The 17,340-nt window shown below is 39.9% G+C and overlaps 1 protein-coding gene and 1 long non-coding RNA gene across 2 annotated transcripts in view; both read left to right on the top strand.

The window, feature by feature from the left end:
* The window catches only part of LOC133053001 (uncharacterized), a 121,717-nt gene extending 120,586 nt beyond the window's left edge, over positions 1-1,131 (top strand). The window contains exon 4 of the long non-coding RNA XR_009692081.1: positions 1,108-1,131. This is a non-coding gene — a long non-coding RNA (uncharacterized LOC133053001). The remainder of the gene's footprint in view (positions 1-1,107) is intronic.
* Positions 1-17,340, top strand: part of LOC133051872 (carbonic anhydrase 5B, mitochondrial) — a 389,751-nt gene that overhangs the window by 208,428 nt on the left and 163,983 nt on the right. The gene's annotated exons all lie outside the window — the stretch shown is intronic.

The following is a 17,340-nucleotide window of genomic DNA, read 5'->3' as shown; positions in this document are numbered from 1 at the left end:
CATTTGATACTTAAAATAAGTCAGTGAAATACTTGAACCATAGCTCATTTTCCCATTTTATAGACAAACAAGCTGAAGCTCTTGGGGTTTTCATGATTTGCTTAAGGTCTGGTAGGAGGCTGATTTCAGACTGGAACTCTATCTGGTTAGTGTTTTTTGCACCAAAACACTTGCCTCATTCTTTTACCCTCTTCACTGCAGATTGAGCTAGTTTGCAATACTCTGGCACCTTCAAATAAGTGACCACGGCACGTGGGGACTCCAAGATTATTGGTGCCATGTCACTAGGCCAGGTATAATGCTAGAAATAAAAGATGCATTTTTAGCTAATGCTTGGATGAAAGAAACATTAAGTGAACAACAACCAAACCTCCCAAAGCCTCTGCTGTTACTACTGGTGTTTCACCAGGTGACTTTGGGGATAGTGTTCCTTATTCAAAAATGCATATTAATGGCAAAGTGTCAGATTGTCACTGTATGAGAATGTCAGATTACTGATTTGTTGAGTGACATAAGACAAATCAGTTCTCCTGTCTGGGCCTCAGAGTGGATTATTTCTTGGCTTCTACATAGTTCCACTATTCTTTAATTTTTTTGCATGGGCTTGCAGTATAGAAGAGAAAGTTCTAAACCAGAGGAATGTTAAAAGGTCAGCAGTGATGCCATAGATTTCTTTCTGGACATTTGGACCTGTAGAACTTAAGGACTAACAAGAGAATTCTCATCTCTTAGAAATTGCAAAGTACAGAAAAGATGAATTAATGAAGATAATAGCCTTACTAGGAATTTTAAATGATGCACTTAGTGCTTTCTTTGTTAGCCTCTCAGGAGTGTTTTGAGTGGTTTCAGGAGAGCAAAGAATGACATGGCAAAATCTGTTACCTAGGGACAAAGCTGGTTGTGGGTAGAACAATACTCTGGCAGACCTGGTAGCCTGATGTCAGTGGTTCTCAATTCTGCCCACATCTAAGAATCACTTGGGGGACTTTTTAATGTTTGTAATTGATATTTAAAACAAACAAGTAAATAGACATACAGAGCAAAAATTTTAAGTGTACAACATAATGAATTTTTATATATGCATCCACTTGTATTATCATTACCCAGGTTAAGATCATTCCCAGAACCTCAGAAGAACACTGCTGAGGGTTACTACTCTTCTGTTCTGCATCATCTTAGGTGAGTCCAGCCTGTTTTTTAACTTACTGTAAATAGAATCATATAGTAGATATGCTTCTATCTGGCTTCTTTCACTTATTTCATCATGAGTGAGGTTCATCCATGCTGTTATGCGTATCAGATGCTTACTCTTTTCCATTGCTGTGTAGAAGTAGAATCTACTACATTTTATTTGTCCATTCTACTATAAAGTTAGCCCTCCATATCCACAAGTTCCACATCCACAGAATTAGCTGACCACAGATCAAAAGTATTTAAAAATATTCCAGAAAGTTCCAAAAAGCAAAACTTGACTTTGCTGTGTGCCGTCAACTATTTGAAGAAGGCTGAGCATCAAAGAATTGATGTTTTTGAACTGTGGAGTTGGAGAAGACTCTTGAGAGTCCCTTGGACTGCAAGGAGATCAAATCAGTCAATCCTAAAGGAAATCAATCCTGAATATTCATTGGAAGGACTGATGCTAAAGTTGAAGCTCCAATACTTTGGCCACCTGATGTGAAAAGCTGACTCATTAGAAAAGCCCCAGATGCTGGGAAAGATTGAGGGCAGGAGGAAAAGGGGATGACAGAGGATGAGATGGTTGGATGGCATCACCGACTCAATGGAGGTGAGTTTGAGCAAGTTCTAGGAGGTGGTGAAGGACAGGGAAGCCTGGCATGCTGCAGTTCATGGGGTTGCTAACAGTCAGATGCGACTGAGAGACTGAACAGCAACAATCAACTATTAACATACCATTGACATTGTATTAGGCATTATATGAAATCTAGCGCTGATCTGAAGTGTGTGGGAGGATGTGCATAGGCTATATGCACATGCTACCCCATTCTATGGACTTCCCTGGTGGCTCAGATGGTAAAGAATCCACCTGCAATGTGGGAGACCTGGGTTCGATCCCTGGGTTGGGAAGATCCTCTGGAGAAGGGAATGGCAACCCACTCTAATATTCTTGCCTGGAGAATTCCCATGGACAGAGGAGCCTTGCAGGCCACAGTCCATGGGGTCACAAAGAGTCGGACATGACTGAGTGACTAAGCACCCCACTTTTTTTTTCCATTTATTTTTATTAGTTGGAGGCTAATTACTTTACAATATTGTAGTGGTTTTTGCCATAGATTGACATGAATCAGCCATGGATTTACATGTGTTCCCCATCCCTATCCCCCCTCCCACCTCCCTCCCCATCCCATCCCTCTGGGTCTTCCCAGTGCACCAGGCTCGAGCACTTACTTGTCTCATGCATCCAGCCTGGGCTGGTGATCTGTTTCACCCTTGATAATATACATGTTTCGATGCTGTTCTCTCGAAACATCACACCCTCGCCTTCTCCCACAGAATCCAAAAGTCTGTTCTATATATCTGTGTCTCTTTTTCTGTTTTGCATATAGGGTTATCGTTACCATCTTTCTAAATTCCATATATATGCATTAGTATACTGTATTGGTGTTTATCTTTCTGGCTTACTTCACTCTGTATAATGGGCTCTAGTTTCATCCATCTCATTAGAACTGATTCAAATGAATTCTTTTTAATGGCTGAGTAATATTCCATGGTGTATATGTACCACAGCTTCCTTATCCATTCATCTGCTGATGGGCATCTAGGTTGCTTCCATATCCTGGCTATTATAAACAGTGCTGCGATGAACATTGGGGTGCACGTGTCTCTTTCAGATCTGGTTTCCTCGGTGTATATGCCAGAAGCGGGATTGCTGGGTCATATGGCAGTTCTATTTCCAGTTTTTTAAGGAATCTCCACACTGTTCTCCATAGCGGCTGTACTAGTTTGCATTCCCACCAACAGTGTAAGAGGGTTCCCTTTTCTCCACACCCTCTCCAGCATTTATTGCTTGTAGACTTTTGGATAGCAGCCATCCTGACTGGCGTGTAATGGTACCTCATTGTGGTTTTGATTTGCATTTCTCTGATGATGAGTGACGTTGAGCATCTTTTCATGTGTTTGTTCACCATCTGTATGTCTTCTTTGGAGAAATGTCTGTTTAGTTCTTTGGCCCATTTTTTGATTGGGTCATTTATTTCCTGGAATTGAGCTTCAGGAGTTGCTTGTATATTTTTGAGATTAATCCTTTGTCTGTTGCTTCGTTTGCTATTATTTTCTCCCAGTCTGAAGGCTGTCTTTTCACCTGCTTATAGTTTCCTTTGTTGTAAGCACCCCATTTTATATGATGGACTTGAGCATCTGCAGAATTTAATATCCACAGGGGGTCATAGAAACAATCTTCTGCAATACTGAGGAGCATTTAAGTTGTTTCCAATTTTTACTTTGAAACTGCTGTGAACATTCTTGTGTGTACCTTCTGGTGGACAATGAGCACTCACTTCAGTTGAGTGCATACCCAGGAGTGGATTTTTTGGCTGTTAAGGCAGATATATGTTTACTGTGTTAGAAACTGCTAAGCAGTACTTCAAAGTGGGTGTTCCCCAATTAATTACCTCAGGATCTCTGAGAGCGGAACCCTCTCTGAATGACAGGTATCATTTAGAATCTTGCTTGGTGATTCTGATGTCCAGTGAGAATGAGGACTTCCGTAGCCCAGCCTTAATGCCCAGGCATGTGTCTTTGTGATCATCTCAACCCCCCAAAAACAATCCATTTTCTGTCCAAAATAGGGAAATCCTTGTCCATAGATCTGAGAAGGAGTGGAGATTTGTTCTCTGAGGTTGCCTCCTAGTTCTTTTCTTTTGTTGTACCCATCAGGGGGATTACATTAACTGCCTTACTTCTCCCCAAATCCCTGAACACAGGAGCAGAGGGCATTGTCCTGTGCAAATGGGATTTTATGCATCAGGAAATATGAAGTGTGAGGATGGGCCAGAGAGCTCTTTCAGGCTTCCTGACAGTATCTTATCACATGAGCATGAGAATGCTGCAGAAATTCACCTCCTTTTAGTGTTTTTCTGCCTAATTATGCTAAAGAACTGTCATTCTCTTTTTTAATCTGTCAGTGTTTAGAACTGACTTTGCTTAAAAGAAATTTTACAAGCAACATGGCCCATTTACTTATGGTTGATCTGAATTAATAAGGACAGCTAATATTTATTTAGCAGTTACTATGAGCAAGGCACCCTGCTATGTGAATTTTCTCTCAAATAAATTTTCTCTCAAAATAAGCCAGCGAGCTCAGGAGCTATTATCAAGCCCATTTTACGGATGAGGAAAGTAGGGTTTTGAGAGCTTAAGTAACTTCCCCAAGTTCATGTGCTGATACATTATAGAGCTGGGATTCAAACCCTTGCATTGTTACACCAGAGATGGAACTCTTATTCACTAATTATGCCACCTCTTCTTAACCAGTCTGAGATTTTGAGAGCTGTTTATGGTCCACACTATAGACCTCTTTGAGTTGCCCATCTCCTGGAAAGAAGATGCCAAATAATGGTGATGTGTTGAATAATGGAACAGCATGGAATGGATGAAAAGCCAAACTTGGCCTTTGTTGTTGTTTGTTGTTCAGTCATTGAGTCATGTCCAACTCTTTGCAACACCATGGACTGCAGGATGCCAGACTTCCCTGTCCTCCACTCTCTCCCAGAGTTTGTTCAAACTCATGTCCATTGAGTCTGTGATGCCATCCAAACATCTCATCCTCTGTACATCTCCTTAAAAGAGTTGCTAGTCAGCCAGATAGTTTTTCAGGAGAGGACAAAAAAGCCAAAGGAAGCAGATAAAGCAGTTGGAAAGTTGCATAACTTCCTTTCTCATTCTCCATTCTGTGTAAATGATTTTATCCACAACTAGAACTAAAACTTTAAATGGGGACAACTCTAGAATTTTTATCCAGAATAGTTCTGAGCCACACCAACTGCTTATTTGATCCCTCTGCTTGAATATCTCATCTGGAGAAGGAAATGGCAACCCACTCCAGTATTCTTGCCTGGAGAATCCCAGGGACAGGAGCCTGGTGGGCTGGCGTCTGTGGGGTCGCACAGGGTCGGACACGACTGACGCAACTTAGCAGCTTGAATATCTCATAGGCACCTCAAATGTAACATTGTCCAAAGTGGAATTTTTGACTCCCTCTCTTCTCTCACAATTTGTTCCTTTTACAGTGTTCTTCATTCAGTAAATGTCACCTCCGTCCGCCATTACTTATGCCCCAAACTGGAATAACCTTTTTATTCCACTTTTCCTTCTCTCACTTAATGTCATCACTAAGTCTTGTTGATTTCTGGCTCTAAAAGAATATATTCCAGCTGCCTGTGCTTGAGTCTTGGTTCTCCCACTGGGGAAAAGTTTCTCAAACTCTCTATTCCTTAGTTTCCTCATCTGTTAAATGGTGCTAGTAGTACCTATCAGATAGGTTGGTATAAGGAAAGTTAACAACTATGACCTTCTTTTTTTCTCTCTAAACCACACACTACTCCATGTCATGACTCTCTTCCCGATTTCTTAACTATTTCCTGACTGGTCTTCCCACAACCATTGGTGTCCTTCGGACCCATCATTTAAAGCAGTGGTTCTCAGCTGGGGCTTTCTTGCCACCATTTGCAGCTTCCCTAGAAATTCTTATGAGTAAAATTTCCTTCATCTCATCCCTTGTGCTGAAAGACAAACAGTATGGAATGCGACATCACCTTTTAGCTCAGGTGTTAAGTCTTTGAAGATCACTGACTTGTACTGAACTAACAGATTTCATCATTTCCAAAGCGTACATCCCCCCTCACACACCCAATTTAACATCTGTGAAACTGAGATGTGTATTATGCCTGATGGTAGGTCATGATTTAGTTGTTGTGTTTTTCTTTCTTAGTGGTATAGAAAATATTAATAGTTGTGTGTTTTAGAGTTAAGGACATCTTAGATTTGCTGAACTATAGCCACATGAGCACTGTGCTTAGAAAATGTTTTCTTGAGTCAGAAACAAAAGGGTTGATACCTGAAAGTGTTTAAGGATGAACTATAGGAATGGGATGAGGGCCCAGGGAGAAGCAATAGCATTTGCAAAATACCTGGAGTGGGAAGAGAGTGGTTTATCCAAGAAACCACATGTGGTTTAGGGAGGCAGGAGTGTAAAAAGCAGAGAATAATGAACCACTCTAAATGGATGTAAGGATTGCACAGAAATATTTATGGAAAGTGCTTGGGACTTATAGGTGCTATAAATAATACTTTGCTTTTGTTTGTTTTGTGGACAAATGAATGAAAAAATTTATATTTCATTGGTTCTTTGACATTCACTTTTTCCCACTTGTTAACCCCTCTGAAATTGGGATGCACCTTATAGGCTAGGGTGTTTCATTATTTAATTGGCAACATTTCCTCCCATAAATGGTATCTTAGAATTGATGAAGGATGGTATGTAAAATCAGTTGATAAAACTGACACTTTGTCCCATTGTTCCTGAGTTATTAAGCTGAATTGCCTATCTCCCACATCTGATCTGTCCACTTGGAACTTTTTTTTTTTTAATCTGATTTTCCAACTCCAGACTTAGATTATGGGTCACATGGCCTGATCACTTTTTGCCTAGACCCTTGATATCCATGAGGTCCTGTGGGGCTGACCTGAATGACAGTGGGCTTCTTGAATCCTGTATGAAAAGGAACAGATGGGCGTTTGAAGTAATGAAAGCTCGTACAAGTATTTTCCAAGCTTTAAAATTTGTCCATCCAACCAATGTTATTTGAGCACCTATTATCTGCTAGACCAGGGGTTGGTAATCTATGTTCTGCAAGCCAAATCAAGACCAATGCCTGGTTTTGTAAATAAACTTTTATTGGAACTCAGTCATTCTCACTTGCTTCCTAGGTGGCTCAGTGGTAAAGAATCTGCCTGCCAATGCAGGAGATGCTGGAGACGCAGGTTCGATCACTGCGTTGGGAAGCTCCCATGGAGATGGAAATGGCAACCCACTCCGGTATTCTTGCCTGGAGAATACCATGGACAGAGGAGCCTGGCAGGCTACAGATCATGAGATAGCAAAGAGTTGGACGTGACTGAGTGACTGAGTATGCACGCGTGGTCACATATTTACATGTGGTGTATAGCTGCTTGGGGCTATGAACAGTAGAGTTGAGTAGCTCCAACAGAGATTGTATGACTTGCAAAACCAAAATATTTACTATCTGGTTCTTTATTGGACTAGTTTATCCTCTTGGGGAATCAAGAGGAAGCCCTATCTTAAATGAACAATCAAAGAAAATATACAATCTCATAAAAATTTTTTCATTTTATATTGAAAAGCATACATATAACCCAGGAAAACACGGGCCTTGTATATCTATGAATATATGTATGACATGAGTTTGAGCAAGCTCCAGGAGTTGGTGATGGACAGGAAAGCCTGGCGTGCTGCAGTCCATGGGGTCACAAAGAGTTGGACATGACTGAGTGACTGAACTGAACTGATGACTAGTATGGTGCTTGGCATAGAGTGGTTGCTTGCAATAGATTCAAGATGGCATCTTTCAACATATAGATGAGCAGTAGGCACATGAAAGGATGCTCAGCATCACTGATTATTAGAGAAATGCAAATCAAAACTACAACGAGGTACCACCTCACACTAGTCATATTGGCCATCAGTAAAAAATCTGCAAAGAACAAATGCTGGAGAGGATGTGGAGAATAGGGAACCCTCCTCCTACACTGTTAGTGGGAATGTAAATTGGTACAGCCACTATGGAAAACAGCATGGAGGATCCTCAGAAAACTAAAAATTGAATTACCATATGATCTAGCAATTGCACTCCTGGGAATATACCTGGACAAAAGTATAATTCAAAAAGATAAGTGCACCCCAATGTTCATAGCAGCACTGTTCATAGTAGCCAAAATATGGAAACAACCTAAATGTCCCTCAACAGAGGAAGAGATAAAGAAGATGTGGTACATATATACAATGAAATACTACTTGGCCATGAAAAAGAATGACATAATGCCATTTGCAGCAACATGGATGCAATGGGAGATTATCATACTAAGTGAAGTAAGTCAGAAAGACACATCAAGGATATCACTTACATGTGGGATCTGAAATATGGCACGGATGAACCTATTGACAAAGCAGAAACAGACTCATAGACATAGAGAACAGACTTGTGCTTGTCAAGGTGTGGGGGACGGGAAGGGAGAGCAGTGGGCTGGGAGTCAGGGGTTGGTAGATGCAAACTATTACATTTACAGTGGATAATCAACAAGGTCCTAATGTATACCACAGGGAACTATATTTAATATCCTATGATAAACCATAATGGAAAAGAATATAAAAAAGAATGTACATATGTATATAACTGAGTCACTTTGTTATATAGCAGAGATTGGCATAATATTGTAAAACAGTTGTACTTCAGTTTTTTAAAAAATGGCTTCTTTTTTGTGACTCCTCCCATTGAGAGGTGGAATCCATTTCTTCTTCCCTTCATTTAGAACTGGACTTAATGACTTTCTTAATCAATAAATTGTGGTAGAAGTGATGTTCTGAAACTCTGAGGCTAGGATATAATACACCTTGTAACTTTCTAAGCCTCTTGGAATGCTTGCCTTGAGGGAAACCAGTCAACTTATAAGAATTTTGACTATCATGAGGTTACCATGTTGGATGGGCCGTGTACAGGAACTCTAGTCAACAGTCTCAGTGGAGTCTAGCCTTATAGTTATCACTGCCAGACATGTGCAAAAAGCCATCTGAAGCCCTCCAGACTGGCCCATTCACTAGCCAAGTACCACTGAGTAATCTCAGTTGATAACATGAGGAGCAGAGGAATCAGCTGAGCACTGCCCAAATTCCTGACTCATAACATCATGAGATACAACAAAGTGATTGTTGTTCTTTGAAGTGACTAAATTTTGGGGTGTTTTGTTGCTAAAAAGTCAATCACCAGTGCCATGTGCTCAGTCATACCTGACTCTGACATCATGGACGGTAGCCTGCCAGGCTCTTCTGTCCATGGAATTTCCAGGCAAGAATACTCGAGTGGGTTGCCATTTCCTCCTCCAGGGGTCTTCGTGACCCAGGGATCAAACCTGCGTCTCCTGCATTGCAGGCGGATTCTTTACCCACTGAACCATCAGGGAAACCCCAGATAGCCAGAACAATGCTCAATAAATATTTGTGACTTTGTTTACACAGCTAGGAAAGTGTAGAATCAGGACTAGAACTCAAGTCTCTTGATTCATGGTGTCTATGATATTTTAATTTCTGTTGCTAGTTGCCCAAGTTTAGCAGGATAATCTGATTCCTCTTAGACCTCTTTCAGTCTCTCCCAAGTTGAATCAGTTAGAGGCAAAACAGCAATATGAGGAGCTTTGTGAAAGATGCTATTTAAAGACTGTTTTGGGGCCAGATGCTGGACAGCATAATGGGGTTTTGAAGGTTACCTCAGAAGGTTTCAGTGGGCCTGCGGAATTCCGGATATGGTTCATTTGTATCAGAGGTCAGACACAATAATGAAGTTCAGTTTCTCTAGAAAGACTGCTTAGGTTTGAATCTTAGATCTTTCTAGTTAGATCTTAGATCTTAGATCTTACTAGTTAGGAAGCTTTGAATGAATTACTCCCTTCATCTGTAAAATGATGGTAACATCAACACATAGGTTGTTGTGAAGATGAAATGAACTAATCCATGCAAAGCAGCTGTAAGATTTTTAGCACTTAGTAAACATTCTTATCAAGAGAGTCGTTCTTAGTAGTAGTAAAGATCCCACTTTTGTCAGTTCTCAAACTTTCACCTAGAATTTTTTTAAACACATGACATGTATCTCGTTGTTCTTCAGGAACTACTGTATTGGCATATGTTTTTATTTATGGATTAGTTGGAATAATTAATGTGTAGTCACTCACTTTTGGCATGTTGTTCCACTGTGCATATACAATTTCTTTATGTTCTCGACATGCTGAACATCTGTCCTTTATCACTGCATTAAAGGCATTGGAATCTTTACAGTAAATTTGTTTTAGAACTACAACATTGGCCTTCCAGTTTGCTCAGCTCTTATGCATACTTTGCCAGCTCTGAAGAGCAGACACATCTGAAATACATTCATCTATCCTTCAGTTTTCTGGATCTGTCTGTTTTGTACCCTCAGTAGCTCAGTTCATTGAACTGCACTGTGGAACGGAGCTCAACTTAGTGACTTAAAGAGAACTTTGAGGAAGGCCTCATATGCTGCAGCCTCTAAGGAGCCTTTAGGGTGGTGGGTCTGCAATTGCATAAGGGAAGAGTGTAAAAGGAAGGGGTGGCTCCCTGTGGCTCCCCGGTGGCAGAGAGCTGCTTGCCTAACATTGCATGTGTTCCTCTGTGTTTCCCAGCCACCTGGGCAGGTAGGTTGAGATTGCGTTATGACCAATAGAATGTGGGCAGCAGTGAAATGTGCCACTTTCACACCTGGCCGTAAGGTCTCTGTGTCGCCTCTCAACTGTTTCTTCCCTTCTTGCAGTAGCCCTAGAAATCTTGTGTTGAGATCATGGTGTGACAAGATGGTGGCACCTCCATCAGCTTTGATTCTTGAGTTGCTATATGGAGCAGAGTCCCATGAACTGGTGCTGGGTATGAAGTCTGAGAAAAAATATATCTTTTTTGGGCCAGGCCACTGAGATTGGGAGTTAATTTGTTACTTAGCTTAGCCTGACTACTAGAGCCACAGTGACCCAGATACTTTGCTGGAGTAGAACACAACTTTGGCATGAAGGGGAAATCAACCCACTTGAGAATAACATCTAATCTCCTCAGTTCCAGTCAGTACAAGAAAAGTCTTAATTACTGGTATGAACATGTCACTTTCCTTCCTAAAATATCCTTGATAGATTTCATATTTATATTGTCTCCAGAGTCAAGTTTGAACTGTGTGAAGTCGCTTAGTCATGTCCGACTCTGTGCAACTCCGTGGACTGTAGCCCACCAGGCTCCTCCATCCGTGGGATTCTCCAGGCAATGGTACTGGAGTGGGTTGCCATTTTCTTCTCCAGGAGATCTTCCCAACCCAGGGATCGAACCCAGGACTGCCGCACTATAGGCAGACGCTTTACCATCTGAGCCACCAAGGAAATCCTGGTGGATTTCCCTGAACTCTGTAGCCTCGGACAATTGAAGGACAGCTGAAATCTGCATTTATTTACTGATTCAGTTTTTTTTTTCTCTTAATGTCCCCCTGAGTCCTTTCTGGAAAGCATTCACCCCAGCCAAACTGGTCCTACCAGGTATATCTCATGTTTAAGCCCACACTTGAGATTTTACCATTATAGCTTCATTGATTGAGCTATATGTTGATATTTTACATCCTTTTGAAATTTTTTAGTAGTTTTAGGACAGTCCTTCAAGAGAAGTATTATTATTCTTATTTCACACATAAGGAAATTGAGGCATCAGAGTATTGAAGTAACTCACTCAAGTCACACATCTAGGCAGTGGCTTCAAACCCAGATCTGTGTGGCCCCCAAACCCATGTTCTTTCCACTTTACCCCATGCTTCCTTCCTTCCTTGGAATCACATCTCTCAGAAGTTTCTCTTCGGAGGTATGTTCTATCCTTCCTGCAAGTTCAAGTCCACTCTGAGGCCCTCTCTCCCTTGCAGCATTTGAGGATGACTTTTCCTCTCCAGTCACTCTACTTGGATGCTGTGTGCCTCCCTTTAGTGCTTGGCTTCTTATCATTTGTGCTTTCAGTACAATACCTTCTATAAAGTATACCTGAAAACAGCTGCAACTGGAGTTGTTTAAAAGAGAAACTTAGGAGCTTTGACTGCACTTGAAAAGCTAAGTTAGATCAAGAAGGAACAGTGAGAGATGGCTCTGTACTCTGTTTCTTATTCTCAGGCTTCTCATGGAAAATGCAAAGAATCAAAACTTGTTGGAATGCTAAAATGAGTACTGGAGAAGGTTTAAAACCAGAAATCCCTGGTGCTGAAGTCTGTAAGTGTTTGAAGGAGTGTAGGTGATCATAGGAGTATATTCTGGGAACCTATGAGTTCTTAGCTCAGTGGGTGGGGCAGAGGTAAAAGAAGGTCAGGGTATTAGATGTTATTTCTAGTAGGACTAATGAGCTTTACTCTGATCCCCAAATTCTGAATTTCCATGAAGCCTAACCAGGTGTGATTATTTAACTCACACTAATTATTTTGTTCCACTCACTGAGATCCTGGACGCAATGGGGGGTGGATGAGTGATCGGTGAATTAGACTCATCCTTCTCTCCTAGTTGTTTAACAAAGCATGGCTTAAAACCTGTAGCTACTAGGGCAGAAGGATTACTTTGGCCAGTTCCTGGGCGGCAGGGTGGGAGGGCAGTGGGAGGGAGGGTGAGAGCTAAAGTACACCACATATTTGACCTGGAAAATGGCTGAATCACTTTTCTCAAAGCATGACTCTTTTTGAGGGCTTTTGAAGCCTGTCATTATGGGGAGGGGGGCAGACTGTGGGTGTAGGGCAACATATGGACATGATAGAAACTTTTTCTCTTCACCCTAAGTATAAAATTCAACTGTGTGTTATTCTAGCAGGTAGCAAAAGTCTTCCAAGCACTGGGCTTTCTGACTCATTTGAATTATTGAGTAAATCACATGCTTTGAGACTCTAGGTCATAGGAGTGGAGATGGGGAAGAGGAAGGTACAGGAAATGTCATCTCTTTCACAGCGTGCTAACTTGACAATGTTTCTCTGGTCTAAACTGACCATGATTTTATCCTTGCCTCTCCTTGTAAATGTTTCTTTTTTCAGAATTTTCAGCCAACAGCTTCCAAGCTGTCATTTACAATTTACGGAAGGACAGAAGGTAGAATAGTCGTCAGCAAGCAGCATAATTATGTGCCAGGAAATGACACGGCAAATAGTCTAGCCTGGCAAGTGCTAGACGACTCTTTCCCTATCTTCTAGCTTCAGGCAGGAGCAGAACTATAACATCTGCTGATCTTTTTGTGACTCATTTTACACTTGGTGTTAAGATTACTAAAGAGTATATTTGGTCTAGAGATCAGGCAGACATTTATTTTTTAAAAAGCAAAGCAACAGAGAAATAGAAACCTGGAGAGTTGGGTGTTATGTTGTGTTATGTATGTTATGTTATATTATGCAGTCCTGTGCTGTGGTGTTCTGTGGTATGCTATGCTGTACAGTCTCGTGTGTTATGTTATGTTGTGTTATGAAATGCTATTGTGTAATCCAGTGGTCCTTAAAGTGTGGCCCCTGATGCAGCCAGAGCTGCTTTACCTGGGTACTTGTTAGAAATGCAGTTTCCTGTGAGCCATCCAAGACCTACTGAATCAGAAACTCTGGGGCTAGACCCTAGCAATCTGAATTTTAGTAAGTCTTCCAGGTGATTTTGATCTGTGTTCTACTGTGAGAACCACTGATATATAGTAGATGGCAAGTAATCCTGCCTTGGTTTTAGTTGTTTACCAGTTACAAATAAAATTAGCTGCAAAAATCAAACCCCCCAAACCCCAGAAAACCTCACAAATAATGACTGTGTAAGTAAGAAAGAATGTTATTATTCTCACAAAATAAGAAGTGCCAAGGAAGACTTCCCAGATTATTATCCAGGGCTCAAAGATGATATCAAGGGATCCAGACTCATTCTAGCTTCCTATTTTCCCACTCTTAACAAGTGGCTTTGTCACCAGAGTTGTAAGATGGCTGCCGTGCCTCCAAGCATTACTTGTCTGTTCCAGACAGGGAGAAGAGAGAGGAACAAAGGGCTTCTACTATGTTTATTCAGGTAAAGTAACTCTGCTCAGGGATTCCTTTAGCCTTTATCTTGTGGCTAGAACCTGGTGATATGGTGAACTCTAACACTGGAAGTTAAATTGTTAGCCTTTTAGTCTTTATGATAAAGAAAGTCAAGGGGAAAGAGATAGAGGTAAGAATAGTTTGGAAGAAACCAATCCATACCATCTCTTTCAAGTTGCAACTTACAGCTAATTCTGTTGCTGCTTTCTTTCTTTCTTTTTTTTTGGCTGAAATTCTTGGGGTAGGTCATGATGGGAAAAGTCATCTTAAAGTTAATAGAAAAATCAGATCAACAAATTGTCTTTCCATTTACACTGTAATTGTGAATTCTAATTCATTATGAAGGACAAGTAAAGTTTTATATCCAAGCAATTATTTTACATTAGGTTAAAAGTTTGGCTGAGTTTGCCTTCTTGAGATTTACTTAGTGGAAGATTTGTAAAATAAGAGAAAATAAGAAATAATGTGAAATACTGGACAGCTACACATATTTTTGCTAATTACAGTAGAGAATCTGAAAATTTGAGTATTACAAGATATGCATCTATTATTTCTTTAAAACGTAAACAATAATTAGAATTAGGCTCCAGGGCTGTCACATATAATCTCTCTTTATTGTAATGCATGATAATTGACTTATTTATAGTAAGAGTTGTTTCCAAATTAGTATAGCAGTGTTAAAGCTATTTATAGATCTCTGCAATCCTGTTTATTTCTCAAGAAAGCCATTCCACTCCTATTTTAAATGGTAACTTTTCCCAGACTCTGTTTAAAATATTACCAATTTTGATTTAATGCAGTACGAGTATATGAGCTATTGTTGGACTCATTGGGGTTGCCATGGTAATTAATCATCTAGCTGACAAGAAGACGCTGAGGACCAGAGGAGAATCAATGTGACTAGGGTACAAGCATGTAGACATGTCAAAACAGAGATGGTTGGACACTAAGTTCTGTATTCTTTTCACATTCTCTGTATTCTAGCTTCCAAAGCACTGGTTTTCATTCTTCGACAAATGTCTGCAATTAAAACAATTTATTAGCACTCCCTTTTCTTAATCCCTGTCCTCCAGGTCAGGGGTTGGTAAACTATAGCCAGTGAACCAAGTCTGGCCCATCACCTATCTTGTTAGGGCTCATGAGGTAAGAATGTTTTTTATATTTTTAAATGTTTGAAACAAAAATTTCACGACATGAAAATTATTTGAAATTCAACTTTCAGTGCCCATAATTGAAGCTTTGTTGGAATACAACCATGCCCATTTGTTTAATATGTTGTCTATGGCTGCTTTCTTGTTGCAACAGCAGAGTAGAGTAGTTGCAACAGAGATCATGTGGCCTGCAAAGTCTAAAATATTTACTATCTGGCCCTTTACAGAAGAAATTTGCTGACCCTGCTCTAGACCAGTCCTGATCAAGGGGACTTTTGGAAATAGAAAGGAAAGCCCTGTTGTCTGAAATGCTAACATAGGCACCTCTGATCAGTCTTTCCTGCTTTTCTGCCATTTTTCGTAGTAAATTCTCTTTCTGCATTTTTGAGTCTTGTTTGAACATGTAAAGGTGGGAGTTTATACCTATGCAATTGAAGATAGTAGATGCTAGCATGTGTGGCTTTTGAACACTTGAAATGTGACTAGTGAAAACTGAAATGTGCTATAAATGTAAAGTATGCACCAGATTTTGAAGAATTAGTACAAAAAAGAATGTAAAATCTGTCATTAATATTTTTATATGATAATTTTTAGGATGTATTGGATTAAATAAAGTATTCACGTGTTCCTTGTTACTTTTTAACATGGCTGCTGAAAACATTAAAATTACATGTATGGCTTGTGTTACATTCCTTTGGACAGTGCTGGTTTGAATTCTTTCACTTCTCTTTTTCCAAAGAAATAGAATTTTTCCTTTATTTTGGGAGAGGGAGTCCAATTTGTGTTTTATTTCTTTTCCAGCTTTATTGGGGTATAAGTGACAAATAACACTAAGTTTAAAGTGTACAATATGATGATTTGATATATGTATATGCTATGAAATGAGGTTAGTTAACACATTCATTATCTTGCATAGTTACCACTTCACGTGTATGTGTGAGAATATTTAAGATCTACTCTCTTAGTAAATTTCAAGTATATCATAAATTATTGTTAACTATAACCAGCAAGGTGTATATTAGATCTTCAAAACTTATTTATCTTATAACCAAGCCAATTTTCTATCAGCAAATCTCTACTGAGTAAATAGAAACACCGTAACATGTACTTTATCAGAGTTCACCACCTTGCTCTTTCTCTGTGAGCCACTTTGGACAGAAAGTTGTCTTCTTAACCAGGCAAGTGTGTGTGTGTGCTCAGTCAGGTAAACAGAAAAATTTAGTGGTGGACAAGTTTCTCCAAATTTGTTAGGTCACCAAATGGTCTACTACTGTACCAGGTATTGAAAAATTTTATTTTTCCAATGTCTTAATATTTTACAGCAGTTAAAAACATTAAAACGTTTTATTAACACAGGTTTCCCCACTGGTACTTCTATATTTTGCAAACTTTATAAATTACAGCATGGGATATAGAAACAAAGGTAGGTTAGGGGTTTCTTTTTTACAAATTTCAACATGGCAAATAAATGGTAAAAGAGTCATAGTTAGCAAAAATTCAGAATTGGTCATTTTTTTTTTTTTTTATTAGTTGGAGGCTAATTACTTCACAACATTTCAGTGGGTTTTGTCATACATTGATATGAATCAGCCATGGATTTACATGTATTCCCCATCCCGATCCCCGCTCCCACCTCCCTCTCCACCCCAGAATTGGTCGTTTTACCTTGCTATTATACTTTCAAATTGCAATTGGGGTAACATGCTAATTCTTATTTGATTTTTTAAAAGATAGACTTTATTTTTTATAGCAGTGTTTGGTTCACAGCAAAATTGAGAGGAAGATGGAGAGATTTCCCATATAGCTCCTGCTCCTCTCCCCCAACATGCATGTCCTCCCCCATTATCAACACCTCTACCAGAGTGGTACGTTTGTTACAATTGATGAACCCACATTGACACGTTACAATCACCCAAAGTCCATAGTTTACATTAGGGTTCACTCTTGGTGTAGTACAGTCTATAGATTTGGACAAATGTATGTATCTTCCATTATAGTATCATAAAGAATAGTTTCATTTTCTGAAAATACTCTGTACTCCACCTATTCATTCTTCTTACTTGATATTTAAATATGCACAACTCTTCTCAACAGTTTCATTTCCATTCATCCACTTTTGAGAAAAAAAATTTTTGTCTGTTATTCTTGTGTATAATTTAAAACATTGAATACTTCCCAAGACTTCAGTTCAGTTCAGTTGCTCAGTCGAGTCTGACTCTATGCGACCCCATGGACTGCAGCACACCAGACCCGCCCCGTCCATCACCAACTCCCAGAGTTTACTCAAGGTCATGTCCATTGAGTTGGTGATGCCACCCAACCACCTCATCCTC

This window comes from Dama dama, chromosome X (genome assembly GCF_033118175.1).
Source record: "Dama dama isolate Ldn47 chromosome X, ASM3311817v1, whole genome shotgun sequence".
Classification (NCBI taxonomy): domain Eukaryota; kingdom Metazoa; phylum Chordata; class Mammalia; order Artiodactyla; family Cervidae; genus Dama; species Dama dama.
This window is presented reverse-complemented; position numbering and strand designations above follow the sequence as displayed.